Source organism: Bos indicus x Bos taurus, chromosome 24 (assembly GCF_003369695.1).
Source record: "Bos indicus x Bos taurus breed Angus x Brahman F1 hybrid chromosome 24, Bos_hybrid_MaternalHap_v2.0, whole genome shotgun sequence".
Classification (NCBI taxonomy): domain Eukaryota; kingdom Metazoa; phylum Chordata; class Mammalia; order Artiodactyla; family Bovidae; genus Bos; species Bos indicus x Bos taurus.
The window spans coordinates 273,466-290,457 of NC_040099.1; the positions used below are offsets into that span (position 1 = coordinate 273,466).

General features: G+C 38.2%; 1 pseudogene; it reads left to right on the forward strand.

Moving 5' to 3' along the window:
* The first annotated feature begins 13,862 nt into the window (after positions 1-13,862).
* Positions 13,863-14,859, forward strand: LOC113882584 (annotated as a pseudogene).
* Positions 14,860-16,992: the final 2,133 nt, after the last annotated feature.

The following is a 16,992-nucleotide window of genomic DNA, read 5'->3' on the forward strand; positions in this document are numbered from 1 at the left end:
CATCATCTTTTAAGATTTGAAATAGCTCAACTGGAATCCCATCACCTCCACTAGCTTTGTTCATCGTGATGCTTCCTAAGACCCACTTGACTTCACAGTCCAGGATATCTGGCTCTAGGTGAGTGATCATTCCATCATGATTATCTGGGTCATGAAGATCTTTTTGGTACAGTTCTGTGTATTCTTGTCATCTCTTCTTAATATCTTCTGCTTCTGTTAGGTCTATACAATTTCTGTCCTTTTTTGAGCCCATCTTTGCATGAAATGTTCCATTGGTATGTCTAATTTTCTTGAAGAGATCTCTAGTCTTTCCCACTTTATTGTTTTCCTCTATTTCTTTACAGTGATTAGTGAGGAAGGCTTTCTTACCTCTCCTTGCTATTCTTTGGAAAATTCAAATGGGTATATCTTTCTTTTTCTCCTTTGCTTTTTGCTTCTCTTATGTTCACAGCCATTTGTAAGGCCTCCTCTGACAGCCATTTTGCTTTTTTGCATTTCTTTTTCTTGGGGATAGTCTTGATCCCTGTCTCGTTTACAATGTCTCAGACCTCTGTTCATAGTTCATCAGGCACTCTATCAGATCTAATCCCTTGAATCTATTTGTCACTTCCACTGTATAATCACAAGGGGTTTGATTTAGGTCATACCTGAATGGTCTAGTGGTTTTCCCTACTTTCTTCAATTCAAGTCTGAATTTCACAATAAGGAATTCATGATCTGAGCCACAGTCAGCTCCTGGTCTTGTTTTTGCTGACTGTATAGAGCTTCTCCATCTTTGGCTGCAAAGAATATAATCAATCTGATTTCAGTGTTGACCATCTGGTGATATCCATGTGTAGAGTCTTCTCTTGTGTTGTTGGAAGAGGGTGTTTGCAATGACCAGTGCATTCTCTTGGCAAAACTCTATTAGCCTTTTCCCTGCTTCATTCTGTACTCCAAGGCCAGTTACTGTTCTCCAAACAATTACTGTACTCCAAGCAATTACTCCAGTATTGGCTATTACTGGTATGCTTAGTTGCTCAGTTCTGTCTGACTCTTTTTGACCCCAGAGACTGTAGCCCACCAGGATCCTTTGTCCATGGTATTCTCCAGGCAAGAATACTTGAGTGGGTTGCAATGCCCTCCTCTATGGGCTCTTGCTCACCCAGGGATTGGACCCATTTCTTCCACATTGCAGGCAGATTCTTTACTGCCTGAGCCACCAGGGAACCTATTAGGGGAGGAGACCCTAAAGCTACTATGATTTTGTAGTATCTATTTATGTGAAGAAAATAGTGTTCAAAACCTGACTTCACATACCATTTTTGTGGCACAGGAAATTAGATTTGTTGTGTCTTACTCACTTCTTCGTGAAATGTGTATATTGAGTTGGCCAAAAAGTTTGTTCTGGTTTTTCTGTAACATATTATGGAAAAACTGGAATGAACTTTTATGGCCAGCTCAACATTATTAGGAAATTATAAGTTTGCATTCACTAATTAGTTGTTATTTAGTTAACAATAAGTTTAAAAAATATTGCTTACTACTCCCAAAAACTACCCTCACCCTGGTCCCAACACACTGACAGTCACAGATACTAAAAGCAAAGTCTGGCAAATATTGTAGCAAAATGATGCAAAGTGGGGATACTGAGAGCTACTTATTACATTTACACTTTTTCAGTTCAGAATTGATAGTATGTTGGCATAAAGCAGAGCTGGTTGTAGTATTGGAGACACAATAAAATGGGACTACTAATGTGAATGATGACTTTTTAAAATAAATTATATAATTTTTAATTAAAAGAATAAGTTGCAAAGATATTTCAGAGTTTTCATCACACCTCACTGTACATTGTTAGTAGGAATGCAAAATGTTGCAGCTGCTGTGGAAAAATGGTATAGAGGTTCTTTATTAAGTTGAAAAGTGAATGGTACATGATCCAGAAATCCTGCTTATGGGTATTATCCTAAAAATTTGATGTCAAGCTTTCAAAAATATGTTAGCATTCCCACACTCACTGTAGAACCATTCACAATAGCCAGGGTGTGAAACAACTGAAATGCCTATGGACAGATAGTTGGATAGAAGAATGTGGTGCACATGTGAACAGTGGAAGACAACCTGACCTTTAAAAAGATGGACATTGTGTAATATGTGACTACATGGATGAAGCTTGAGCACATTATGCTAAATGAAAATGTCAGTCACAGAAAGACAAATACTGCAGGATTCCACTTATATCATATATCAGAATCAAGGGGTGGAATAATACTTACCAGAGGCTAGTGGAGAGGGAAGCAGGAATTTACAAATCAACCGTCAAGAAGTTTCTATTTAGCAAGACACACACAGCTGTACTGTACAAAATTATATGTGTAGTCAACAGTACTGTATTGTACACTTAAAAATATCTTAAGAGGGTAGATCTCATATTGTGTTCTTACCACAGTAAACTAAAATTTAAAGGAGAATTAATGGTAATTATGATGACTAAAGCTTAAATTTTATTTGGATTCCATCTGGTTTGTTTTTTCCCACTAATACACTCTTTTCTTTCTGAGATGTAACCCAGGTACAGTATTGGATTAGTTTTCACATCTCCTCAGTATCCTCTGGTCTGAAACAGTGTTTCACTCCTTTCTTGTTTTTTCTTGACTTTGACAATTCTAAGGAATATTGGTGAGGTATCCTGAAGAATGTTTCTGGATATGGGTTTACCTAATGATTCTCTCACATTAAACTGGGATTGTAGATTTCAGTATGGTGTTATCACAGAGGTGAAGTTTTTCTCATGACATCATATCAGGAGTGAATGATATCCACATTACATCTCTGGAGAAGACCACCTTTATCTTTTGCTTAATGCAGAGCTGGCCAAGTTTCTCTATTCTAAAACTTGAAAACTGGATTTGAAATGCAGTTAAGAACAATTATTTCTATATTGTTTTTTTCATATTTCAAAGTCTACATTTTATGTTTATTCAATGAATACCTATTATTTCAAAAGTTCAATATCAAAATAGTAATTAACAGGATAGATGTGGTGGTGTAATTATCTTTAATGATTTAGAAGAAAATGCATCTACTAAAATGACACAAGAGACAGTGTTTCGACTAATTACACGGTTTGTGGTCCACTGAGTAATACTCCAATTACAATTCTGTGTACTTCATATATTCATGGCCATGGGAGAAAATATAAGACCCAGCGTTTGGCAGAATTTAGACTGTGAATTCAGCTTTTTAATTTTTCTTTGTATTTTTTGATATCGCTAATGTCCCTAGAAACAAAATGCCATTTTGTTGGCATGCTCATTGAAATATATTACCATTTTTGCAAGCCTAATGTATTTTAATAACTTAAAGAATGTTTGAATACTGAGAAGAAATATACCTGAGATTCATTAATCCTAAAAAGAAATTCTCAGTAAATTAATCAAGAACATTTGGTTTAAGGTCAGTTTATGTTTCTTTCCTTATCTTTCAAATTAAGTGGAAAAGATGGAGCTACAGCTCATACAGATTATTCCACAAGCTATAGATGATCCCTTTCTATGATCAGAAACATTTTAATTTGCACCAATATGGCATGAAGTGGATTTGACAGTTACGATTTGTATTACTGAAACTGGCAGCAATGAGCAACAGGGAAATTGCAAAAATACACAGAATTCTGTAATTGCATAAACCTAGTTCCAATTTGAGTACAAACCTACCATTAACACACTGATTTTCTCTGAAATCATTTAGAATTGCTAAGGTTGAACACCAAATCAATTTTTCAGTCTCTTTTGTTATTGATGTGAGTATTGCATCAATAAACTGAAACAGTGGTTCCAGTCTTCCTAATATACCAGGGTGTTGCTAATATTTTCAAATGTTGAAGGAAAGCCATTTATTAAAATAGTCTGAACAATAATGGATATTTACAATGTATCTGCCCAGTCCCATTTGCTATTGGAAAAAATAGTCTGATGACACATTATTTATGTCTAGGGTTGTTTATAGTGGATATCAAGTAGGCCTTCATGGAGCTGAGTCTGTAGCCTGACACTTGATCCAGCCAAAACTAAGATGAAACAGACCATCCATCAAATTTTACTGAAGTTTTATGTCTGTATCTTGGGGCCATTCATGTTAAGGCATTGCAGCTCTTCCTTCCCCATCTTTTCCAAGTTTGCCTCATCATAGCAGAGGCATGATGCAGAGGGATAGCATTTTCTCTACTCATTGGTAGAGAAAATATGTAATTTTCATTGTATCTTTGAATGAATTTTATATAAAATTATTGTTGGTAAATATAATTATATCCTTCTGTTTCTCATAATATTATACATACTTTATATTATATATTTAACCATATATTGGTGGCTGAGACAGTAAAGAATCTGTCTTCGGTAAACCTGGGTTTGATCTCTGAGTTGGGAAGATCCCCTGGAGAACGCAATGGCAATCCACTCCAGTATTCTTACCTGGAGAATCACATGGACAGAGAACCCCGGTGAGCTACAGTCCGTGGTTTTCCAAAGAGTCAGACAAGAGAAAGCAACTAACACTCACTTATAATTTTAGATATATATCAAAAACATTTAGCTGCTAAGTCATACTGGAGTGGGTTGCCATCTCCTTCTCCAGGGGATCTTCCCGACCTAGGGACTGAACTCAGGTCTCCTGCATTGCAGGTGGATTATTTACTGACTCAGCCACCAGAGAGGCCCACAACAGTACTGGGGTGGGTTGCCATTTCCTTCTCCAGGGAATCTTCCCCACCCAGGAATCGAACCTGTGTCTCCTGTGTCTCCTACATTGAAGGTGGATTCTTTACCATTAAGTCACTGGAAGCCTTATATAGATGATCTAAAAGCCTTAAAATAGATGATCTAAAAGCCTTAAAATAGATCATCTAAAATCACATTTACAAATAATTAATATAAGTTAATTAGCTTCAATTAATGAATGAGTCAATGTTAAGCAAAATGTTAATATAAAAACCCAAAAATTATCCCAGGAGGCAGTATAACCTTAATGGAGGTTTTGATGGAAGGTACATGGTTATTTCATAAATAAGATCCTATAATTAATTTAAGCACAAGATAGAGGGCATAAACTAATTACAACTTAAGATTTATGCCAATTCACAAACTTTGTGGGTGCTTAATTCTTTAATATGACTAGAATATAAAAAATTATACTAAGATTTATATGGCACTTTTACACACCATGTGATCTCCTTGAGCCTTAGTGTAACTGTTAGAACCATAACACAGTATTCTGCTTCTCTTTGGCATCTCAAAATTTTGATATTTACAATTTCTTTTGTGTTGCAAAGTTATATTTTAGTTGTATATTAAAAATACTAACTAAGGGCTAAATTTTAAAGGATAGCATGAATAGTCTGTATTTTAGTTGTTCTCATAATTTATCATGCATCAGAAATCACCTGGAGGGCTGGATAAATCACAAATTGTGGGCTCCATTCCAGAGTTTTTGATTCAGGAAGTTGGAGATTGGGCTTGAGAATTTGCATCCCTAACATATTCTTAGGTGTCCCTGCTGCTGGTGGTTTGAGGACCATACCTGGAGAATATATACCAGCTCCCCAGAGACATATGAAGCTTCTGCCTTCTCTGTTTCTCTTTTCTATTCATATCTATTTTTCAGGAATAATGTTTGGTCCTTTGTTCAACAGGAATCATGCTGCTATCAGAAGGAAATCAGAGTATCATAGCCATGTTTATTCTGCTGGGTTTTTCAGAATATCCAGAACTCCAGGTCCCATTTTTCCTTGTTTTCTTGTCTATCTACATGGTCACTGTGGTAGGGAATTTAGGCATGATCATAATCATCAAGGTCAATTCAAAACTCCACACGATCATGTACTTTTTCCTTAGTCACTTGTCCTTTGTCAATTTCTGTTTTTCTACTGTAGTTACACCCAAACTGTTGGAGAATTGATTGTGGAGGACAGAACCATTTCTTTCTCTGGTTGCATTGCACAATTTTGTTTCACTTGCCTATTTGGTGTAGCAGAAACGTTCATGTTAGCAGCAATTACCTATGACTGCTTTGTGGCAGTCTGCAACCCCTTGCTCTATGCCACTGCGATGTCTCCATAGCATTGTGCTCTCTTGGTGGCTGGCTCTTACTCATGGGGTGTAGTGTGCTCCATGACACACATATTTTCTTCTTGCATTATCCTATTGCAAGTCTAGCACCATAAATAATTTTATCTGTAACCACTCTGTAATTATTTCTGTCTCTTGCTCAGATCCCTGTATCAGTCAGATGTTATGTTCTATTGCCATATTCAATGAGGCAACCAGCCTGGTGATTATTCTGATGTCCTATATACTCATTTTTATCACTGTTATGAGGATGCCTTCTGCAAGTGGGCACTGGAAAACCTTCTCCACCTGTGCTTCCCACCTGACAGCCATGAGCATCTTCCATGGAACCATCCTTTTCCTTTACTGCATCCCTAATCTGAAAACTTCTTGGCTCACAGTCAAAGTGACTTCTGTGTTTTACACAGTAGTGATTCCTATGCTGAACCCCTTGATCTACAGCTTGAGGAACAAAGAAGTAAAAAATACATTCATAAGATTAATTTTCACAAAATCACTTTGTCAGGCCACCTAATATTCTTAGATTCATTATTCTATTTCTGAAAAAAGCTGATTTACTGTGCTACAGATTGTTCCATTCTTGTAGTGCATTTGATGATTCAAATCTTTTAATAAATAAGCTTTTAGTTAATATATCTATGGCAGGACTTTTTATTGATAGTTGATTATTGATTGTTACATATATCAATGTTTAGTAAAATAGCTGTAAACCACATGTAAACCAAAACAAAAAAATTGAATTTTTTGGTAATATTTGTAAATTGTTTTTGAGTGAATTCAAATTTCTTAATCGTTTATGGGTATAGGGTGAAATAAGCTATTTTTTTTTCTGCCTTAGCCAGTTGGTACGAACATCATAAGAAAGATGACTAAGGAGAAAGTTCAAGTTTCATGCAAAGAAGGCATAAAACTATTTATGACTCCCTTTTCAAAACACAAGTCTGGGAAAATTAAAGACAGGAGGGCAACGTGGACTCCAAGAGCTAATCAACTGAACACACAATAGCAATAAAATATGAGTAACCAACCAACAACACAATTATACTAATCATACAATGACCAAATGTTGTCTTAGACTACAGTGTTTAGGCATGCATGACAGCAATCTAGAAAAGAAGACACCTGGAGTCAGCAGGAGAAGAGAGCTTGATGAAATGTATTAGGTTTTGTTCCCCCCTTGGCCCTTGGTAACCCCATTTCTTTATTATTTGTTTAGGGTTCAAACTCGTACTTTATGAAAACAATCAGGTACTATCAGTTAGAGTTCACAGCCCATGAAAAGCAATTTTACTTCATATGTTTTGCTATTGATAACAAAAATGTCAACAATAGTAAGAGTAATTGTTAAACAAAGCTTTTCAGTGACTGTTATTAATTAATTAATTTATTTTATTTTATTATTGGAGTACAATTGCTTTACGAATTCTTTACCATAAAGAGTATAATTTCACATGTGTGTTTCCAAAGAAAGGGCTTCCCTTGCAGCTCAGCTGGTAAAGAACCCACCTGCAATGCTGGAGACCTAGGTTGATCCCTGGGCTGGGAAGATCCCCTGGAGATGGGAAAAACTACCCACTCCAATATTCTGGCCTGGAGAATTCCAAAGGGGTCTCAAAGAATTGGACATGACTGAGCAACTTTGCCTTCCAAAGAAAAACTGATTCTCAGCTCATGAGATATATGCAAGTCAAATATAAGTCCCTAAACTAGGAATCATACTCCAGAGCTGGCTTAAGCAAATGTTTCAGCATATTGTAGTTTATAATGAATCATTTGCTAATCATTGCATAATAAATGGTGGAAGTCAATTTCTATTCATGAAATGTATAGCCTGCTGACCAACAAACAAAATTAAAATTTCATTCTACTTTCCCCATGTTCATATCTGTATTTTATTACAAAGTTTTTCCAGTAATCAAGGTGATAGGATATTAGACTAATAGGGTACCAAAATGGACTCAAGTGTCTCTGGTCATTTAAATTTCAAAAATACCTGCTATTATAATTCAATAGAGAAATGATAATTTTCAATAAACAAGGCTGAGATAATTGAGTATCCACATGGAAGAATAAGCTCTTATTTTTACTTCATAGCATACACAACTATTAACATGAATGAAATGAAATTAATCGTTGCTGTTGTTCAGTCACTAAATCATGTCTGACTCTTTGCCACCCCATGGATTGCAGCTCATCAGGCTTCTCTAGCCTTCACCATCTCCCAGAGTTTGCTCAAACTCATGTCCATTGAGTCAGTGATGCTATTCAACCATCTCATCCTCTGTTGACCCCTTCGCCTGTCCTCAACCTTTCCCAACATCAGAGTCTTTTCCAATGAGTTGGCTCTTCTCATGTGATGGCCAAAGTATTGGACCTTCGGCTTCAGCATCAGTCCCTCCAACTACTATTCATGGTTGATCTCTTTTGGGATTGACTGGTTTGATCCCCTTGCTGTCTAAGGGATTCTCAAGGGTCTTCTCTAGCACCACAGTTCAAAAGTAACAATTTTTCATCACTCAGCCTTCTTTATGGCCCAACCCTCACAAGTGAACATGACTACAGAAAAAAACATAGCTTTGACTATACAGACCTTTGTCAGCAAAGTTATGTCTGTACTTTTTAATACACTGTCTAGGTTTGTTATAACTTTACTTCCAAGAAGTCATAGATGAATGAATCACAGATGTAGACATAAAAACTAAAACTAAAAAATTTAGCATAAAACAAAATATCTTTCAAAACTTGGGGTGAGAAATTTTTGAATGAACGTAAAAATGATGGGTCTTTAAAAAACAATAAAAGGAACTTCATTACCATTAAAAATAATTGGTAAAAGTTTCTTAAGCATAAATGACACCATTAATAAAATGAAAATATAAGCTATAGATTGTGAGTAAATATTTGCAAACTTATATTTAATAAATTATTTCTATATAAAACATACAGAGAAGTCTTTATAGTCAAAACAAGAAAAAAAAAACTACTTAAAGGTTTGATGAACTATCTGAGCACACATTGACAAAACAAAACACACAAACCATCTATAAACACATGAAAAAAATACTAAGCATCATTAGTCATCAATGACATTCTTACTAAAATTAAAACTTAAACCACAAGGAGAAACTACTGTACCCTATTTAGAATAGCTAAAATGAGTAAGAGTTGCAAATCTTGGTGAAAATGTGGAACAAGTTGAATGCTTATGCATTTCAAATAAGAATACAAGGTTACATAACTTTGAAAATAGTTTAGCAGTATCTTATAAAGTTATGCAAACACTTCCCAGACTATTATGCTACAGAAACTGTGATAGCAGTTTAAGTCTCTAAGTTGGTGGCAATTTGTTGTACAGAATGCAAAATTAATATTCAACAAGGTTGCTAACTCTGGGTGACTAGAGTGTAGATATTGGCTCCAAAGTTAGTCCAGGGTACAGAAGTGTCAGTGATGGGGGGAAGATGCATTGTGGAACTCAAACCTATCTCAGTGAAAGAATAGACATGATGACTTGTGGGATTTTGTTTCAAGATCACGGGATGTACAATGATTCTGTGCTTGGTGGGAAACAGCCTCTGGTGTGTTATGGCTTCCTGGTAGAGTCTGGCAAGGGCTAGTCAGGTTGACAGGAGCCTAGGGAAAGCATTTGTTGTTGTTTAGTCACTAAGTTATGTCCAAATCTTTTGCAAATACATGGTTAGCAGCCCACCAGGCTCCTCTGTCCAATGTATTTCCCAGGCAAGAATACTGGAGGGAGCAGCCATTTCTGTCCCTGGGGTTTCTCCCCAACCCCAGGGATAGAACCTATATTTCCTGCATTCCAAGCAACATGTTTTTTTAAATGCTGAGCCACCAGGCAAGTCAGTGGATCGAACTGTGTGATATTTCAGTGTAGTGAAACCAGTGGATTGATTGACAACAGAGGTTTTAGAGACTTAAACATGTTTCCAAGATGCATTTACCATTTTAAAGAGATTATATTATTTAATTGTATTAATATAAGCAGTATGAAAAGGCAAAATGATAGGATACTGAAAGAGGAACTCCCCAGGTCAGTAGTTGCCCAATATGCTACTGGAGATCAGTGGAGAAATAACTCCAGAAAGAATGAAGGGATGGAGCCGAAGCAAAAACAATACCCAGCTGTGGATGTGACTGGTGATAGAAGCAAGGTCCGATGCTATAAAACGTAATATTGCATAGGAACCTGGAATGTTAGGTCCATGAATCAAGGCAAATTGGAAGTGGTCAAACAGGAGAATGGCAAGAGTGAATGTCGACATTCTAGGAATCAGCAAACTAAAATGGACTGGAATGGGTGAATTTAACTCAGATGACCATTATATCTACTACTGTGGGCAGGAATCCCTTAGAAGAAATGGAGTAGCCATCATGGTCAACAAAAGAGTCTGAAGTGCAGTACTTGGATGCAATCTCAAAAACGACAGAATGATCTCTTCGTTTACAAGGCAAACCATTCAATATCACAGTAATTCAAGTCTATGCCCCAACCAGTAATGCTGAAGAAGCTGAAGTTGAAAGGTTCTATGAAGATCTACAAGACCTTTTAGAACTAATACCCAAAAGAGATGTCCTTTTCATTATAGGGGACTGGAATACAAAAGTAGGAAGTCAAGAAACACCTGGAGTAACAGGCAAATTTCGCCTTGGAATACAGAATGAAGCAAGGCAAAGGCTAATAGAGTTTTGCCAAGAGACTGCACTGGTCATAGCAAACACCCTCTTCCAACAACACAAGAGAAGACTCTACACATGGATATCACCAGATGGTCAACACCAAAATCAGATTGATTATATTCTTTGCAGCCGTAGATGGAGAAGCTCTATACAGTCAGCAAAAACAAGATCAGGAGCTGACTGTGGCTCAGATCATGAATTCCTTGTTGCCAAATGCAGACTTAAATTGAAGAAAGTAGGGGAAACCACTAGAACATTCAGGTATGACCTAAATCAAATCCCATGTGATTATACAGTGGAAGTGAGAAATATATTTAAGGGCCTAGATCTGATAGATAGAGTGCCTGATGAACTATGGACTGAGGTTCGTGACATTGGACAGGAGACAGGGATCAAGACCATCCCCATGGAAAAGAAATGCAAAAAATCAAAATGGCTGTCTGGGGAGGCCTTACAAATAGCTGTGAAAAGAAGAGAAGCGAAAAGCAAAGGAGAAAAGGAAAAATATAAGCATCTGAATGCAGAGTTCCAAAGAATGGCAAGAAGAGATAGGAAAGCCTTCTGCAATGATCAATGCAAAGAAATAGAGGAAAACAACAGAATGGGAAAGACTAGAGATCTCTTCAAGAAAATCAGAGATACCAAGGGGACATATCATGCAAAGATGGGCTCGATAAAGGACAGAAATGGTATGGACCTAACAGAAGCAGAATATATTAAGAAGAGGTGGCAAGAATACACAGAAGAACTGTACAAAAAAGATCTTTACGACCCAGATAATCACAATGGTGTGATCACTTACCTAGAGCCAGACATCCTGGAATGTGAAGTCAAGTGGGCCTTAGGAAGCATCACTACAAACAAAGGTAGTGGAGGTGATAGAGTACCATTTGAGCTGTTTCAAATCCTGAAAGATGATGCTGTGAAAGTGCTGCACTCAATTGCCAGCAAATTTGGAAAACTCAGCAGTGGCCACAGATCTGGAAAAGGTCAATTTTCATTCCAATCCCAAAGAAAGGCAGTGCCAAAGAATGCTCAAACTACTGCACAATTGCACTCATCTCAACATGCTAGTAAAGTAATGCTCAAAATTCTCCAAGCCAGGCTTCAGCAATACGTGAACCGTGAACTTCCTGATGTTCAAGCTGGTTTCAGAAAAGGCAGAGGAACCAGAGATCAAATTGCCAACATCTGCTGGATCATGGAAAAAGCAAGAGAGTTCCAGAAAACCATCTATTTCTGCTTTATTGACTATGCCAAAGCCTTTGACTGTGTGCATCACAATAAACTGTGGAAAATTCTGAAAGAGATGGGAATACCAGACCACCTGATCTGCCTCTTGAGAAATCTGTATGCAGGTCAGGAAGCAACAGTTAGAACTGGACATGGAACAACAGACTGGTTCCAAATAGGAAAAGGAGTACGTCAAGGCTGTATATTGTCACCCTGCCTATTTAACTTATATGCAGAGTATATCATGAGAAACGCTGGACTGGAAGAAACACAAGCTGGAATCAAGATTGCTGGGAGAAATATCAATAACCTCAGATATGCAGATGACACCACCCTTATGGCAGAAAGTGAAGAGGAACTCAAAAGCCTCTTGATGAAAGTAAAAGTGGAGACTGAAAAAGTTGGCTTAAAGCTCAACATTCAGAAAACGAAGATCATGGCATCTGGTCCCATCACTTCCTGGGAAATAGATCGGGAAACAGTGGAAACAGTGGCTGACTTTATTTTTTGGGGCTCCAAAATCACTGCAGATAGTGATTGCAGCCATGAAATTAAAAGATGCTTACTCCTTGGAAGGAAAGTTATGACCAACCTATATAGCATATTCAAAAGCAGAGACATTACTTTGCCAACCAAGGTCCATCTAGTCAAGGCTATGGTTTTTCCTGTGGTCATGTATGGATGTGAGAGTTGGACTGTGAAGAAGGCTGAACGCCAAAGAATTGATGCTTTTGAACTGTGGTGTTGGAGAAGACTCTTGTGAGTCCCTTGGACTGCAAGGAGATCCAACCAGTCCATTCTGAAGGAGATCAGCCCTGGGATTTCTTTGGAGGGAATGATGCTGAAGCTGAAACTCCAGTACTTTGGCCACCTCATGCAAAGAGCTGACTCACTGGAAAAGACTCTGATGCTGGGAGGGATTGAGGGCAGGAGGAGAAGGGGACGCCAGAAGATGAGTTGGCTGGATGGCATCACTGGCTTGATGGACTTGAGTCTGAGTGAACTCCAGGAGTTTTTGATGGACAGGGAGGCCTGGCGTGCTGCGATTCATAGGGTCGCAAAGAGTCGGACACAACTGAGCGACAGAACTGAACTGAACAGAGGACTTCTTATATTCAGAACTGGCTATAGTTCTGCCCTCTCCACAGGGGGAATAAGAAAGCAATATATTCATCACCTGTGCTTCTTACTTACTACTCTTCTCTAACACAGGGTATAACAACATTTCTACATCTTTGAAAAACAAAACAAACCAAAAAACCCAGCAATCCTGCCAAAAGACAAGTTATGTGAACCACCCAATTATCAGATCCTTGCTTCACTCAGAGCACATCGTTTTGTTAGTATCAGACGGAAGTAGCAAAGTGTTAGTCACTCAGTTGTGCCTGACTCTGCGACCCCATGGACTGTAGAGCCCACCAGGATCCTCTGTTCATGGAGTTCTCCAGGCAAGAATATTGGAGTGGATAGCCATTCCTTTCTCCAGGGTATCTTCCCGACCTAGGGATCAAACCCAGGTATCCTGCATTGCAGGCAAATTCTTTACCATCTCAGCCATCAGGAAAGCCACAAATGTGGTCATAAATACTACACAAGTTGGATTGGAAACAGTCTGATTTAGTTCGGATGAAAGGGCACTGCAAAGCTATACAGTGCTTTGCAAATGTATTGTTGTCAATTTTTTTTTCATTTAAACAAAATTGGAGAATATTTCTCAGAGTCTGTTGGCCTCATGCAGTCCTAGGAAGGTCTGTCTCTTTTCTTGATTACTTACATCTACAAAAGGACCAGGGGTTTAACTATAACGATAGTAAATTGACATATTTACCCTCCATTTCCATTTCTTCTTTCACAACCAGGAATTTCCCAACAGATCTGAGTGATGACTGCTGAGAACTGCAGTGTGGCTACTAACTTCACATTCCTAGGACTTTCAGACAGAAGGCACGTGCAGCAGGGGCTCTTCGTGCTCTTCCTGCTGGTTTATGGCATAACTGTGGTTGCCAGTGTTGGGATGATCCTGCTGATCAAGGTGGACCCAAGACTGCACACACCCATGTATCATTTCCTGACCAATCTTTCCTCCTGTGATGTCTGCTACTCCTCTGCTGTCTCTCCCAAGATGCTGGCTAATTTCCTATCTGAGCATAAAAGGATTCCATTTGACTTGTGTGCTATGCAGATGTATTTCTGGGGGACCTTTGCAGATATGGAAAGTCTCATGTTGGCTGTCATGGCTTATGACCATTATGTAGCCATTTGCAATCCACTTCTTTATACGGTTTCCATGTCCAGAAGACTCTGTACCCAGCTAATATCTGTTGTCTGCGTGGAAGGTTTGGTAGATTCAGCAATCCACACCTGTTGTACATTTTGATTATCATTTTGCAGTTCTAATGTCATCAATCACTTTTTCTGTGATTTCCTGGCCTTGCTAGCCCTCTCCTCCTCAGATGCATCCATCAATGAGATAATGCTGCTCATATCCAGTAGTTGTGTTGTGGGGACCAGCATTATCACTGTCCTCCTCTCCTACAGCTACATCAAAGCAACCATCCTTAGGATGAACTCAGCCGAGGGGAGATGCAAAGCTTTCTCTACGTGTGCCTCCCATTTAACCACTATGGCTATATTTCATGGCACGCTCCTGTTCATGCATTTCAGACCCAGCTCAAGTTACTCCGTGGACACAGACAAAATAACCTCTGCCTTCTACACAGTTGTCATCCCCATGTTAAACCCACTCATCTACAGCTTAAGGAATAAGGATGTGAAAGTTGCCATTAAAAAAGTAATCAGTACTAAATTGTGTTCTGAGTGATACAGTGTTTTCAACCGAAACTACATATGTAAAGATTCTGAGAGCTGAAGTTCAGGTGCTGTTAGATTCTTGTAGTCTCATCATTACAGTCTTCTGGATATTACCCACTAGTTACCTTTGTGCCTAAATTGAGTGTTGAAAGTAGTCACTGGTCATCTTAATTTGTCTCCAAAGAAAGGGGAGCAATATGCTGTTTTGAAGACGGGGTCTTTTTTATACCTCTTTCCTTGGGTAAGCCTCCTGTGAGATAGCATTCACCAAGCTATCCCTCCACCTATGTCAATTCAACTTACCATCCTATGATTCCAGTACATTTTTTAAACAATATGTTTAATAAAGTTGCTCAGCAATAAGAAAATATTAGTGAGTCAAATAGTTTTTTTGCACACTTTTTAAGTACTTGTATCACTCTATAACTGTATCATGATAGCATGTAAAATTGTAGAGGCAGTGAATAAATACTTTCATATACAAAATAAATTCATAAATAAATAAGAATAAACATAAAACCATGTGTTGTAATTAAAACCTCAATAGATGCAAGTTCCTTTCCTTTCTTGTTCACCCATTATCTATTTTGATATTTATATTGCTGGGCTTCAGAATGCCATTCAAAAACACTTATTGAATAAATGAATGAGGACCCCTTGCATTATTAAGCAAAGGAGTCCTTGTAAATTTACCAAATACACTAGCAAGAACCCCTCCCTTTATTTCACTGTATTCTAGTACATTTACTGTGCCTTCCAGATGGTACAGAACCTACCTGCCAATGCAGGGGAAATGAGATGTAGGCTTGATCCCTTAATGGGGAAGATTCCCTGGAGGAGGGCATTGGCAACCCATGCTAGTATTCTTGCCTGGAGAATCCCATGGACAGTCAAGCCTGGTGGGCTTTAGTCCATGGGGTCGTTAAGAGTCAGGCACAACTGAAGCAACTTAGCACACATGTGTATTCAGTGTAAAAGAAATATGTCTCTGTTTTGTGCCTCCAGACTCAGTTGAATGAGTAACAGAGACAGGGATCACAGGGATTGACAGAACTTCATGAATAGTCTATTGCTTATAATTCTGCCCCAATAATATCACTAAGTAATCTTAGAATCATGTGTACTAGATTGCTATTACCCTTCAGAGACTGGTTATCATCCTGTGGATGTTCTACATTGCCAATATGGCAGAGAACAGATACAGTGCTCTTCACAGATGTACAGAAACTCATGATTAGAAGTTGGGGGATGAAGAACCTGGGTCTTCTTTAAAGGTCACTGGAAAAGACAACTCCACCTCTTGAGGTGTTGCTAGGATTAGCCTTTTGCTGTCATTGTTTTTAGTCACAAAGTTGTGTCTGACTCTATTGTTGCCTGCCAGGCTCCTCTGTCCATGGGATTTCCCAGGCAAGAATATTGGAGTGGGCTGCCATTTCCATCTCCAGGGAATCTTCCAGACTGAGGGATTAAACCCGCATCCTTTGCATTATTAGGCTTATTCCTTACCAATGAGCCATTACCTCAGTTAATATTAAAAAAAAAAAAAGCCCAATTGCTATCTTTTAAATGAAAGAGAAAGTTATCATCTTAAGTATTGGTATACAGGAAAATAAGAAACAAACACAAGGTAATGTTTAGAATTGATTATATTTGCAATAATTGATATTGGCTCTCTGTGTATCTGTGACATGTACTGGAACTTTATTCTAAACAGAATTTTAGTAGTAGTCATCAAAATATGGCTTTTCCAGTCGTCATGTACAGAGGTAAGAATTGTACCATAAAGAAGGCTGGGTCCAAAGAATCGATGTTTTTGACCTGTGGTGCTGGAGAAGACTCTTGAGAGTTCCTTGAACAGCAAGAAGATCAAACCAGTCAATCCTAAAAGAAATCAACCCTGAATATTCATTGGAAAGATTGATACTGAAGCTGAAGCTCCAATATGTTGGTTACCTGATCCAAAGAGCCAAATGTTTGGGAAAGACCTTGAATTTGGAAATGACTGAAAGCAGGAGGAAAAGGGTACAACAGAGAATGAGATGGCTGGGTGGCATTGCCGACTTAATAGACATGAGTTTGAGAAAACTCTGGGAGATGATGAAGGATGGGGAAGCCTGGTGTGCTGTAGTCTACGGGGCTGCAA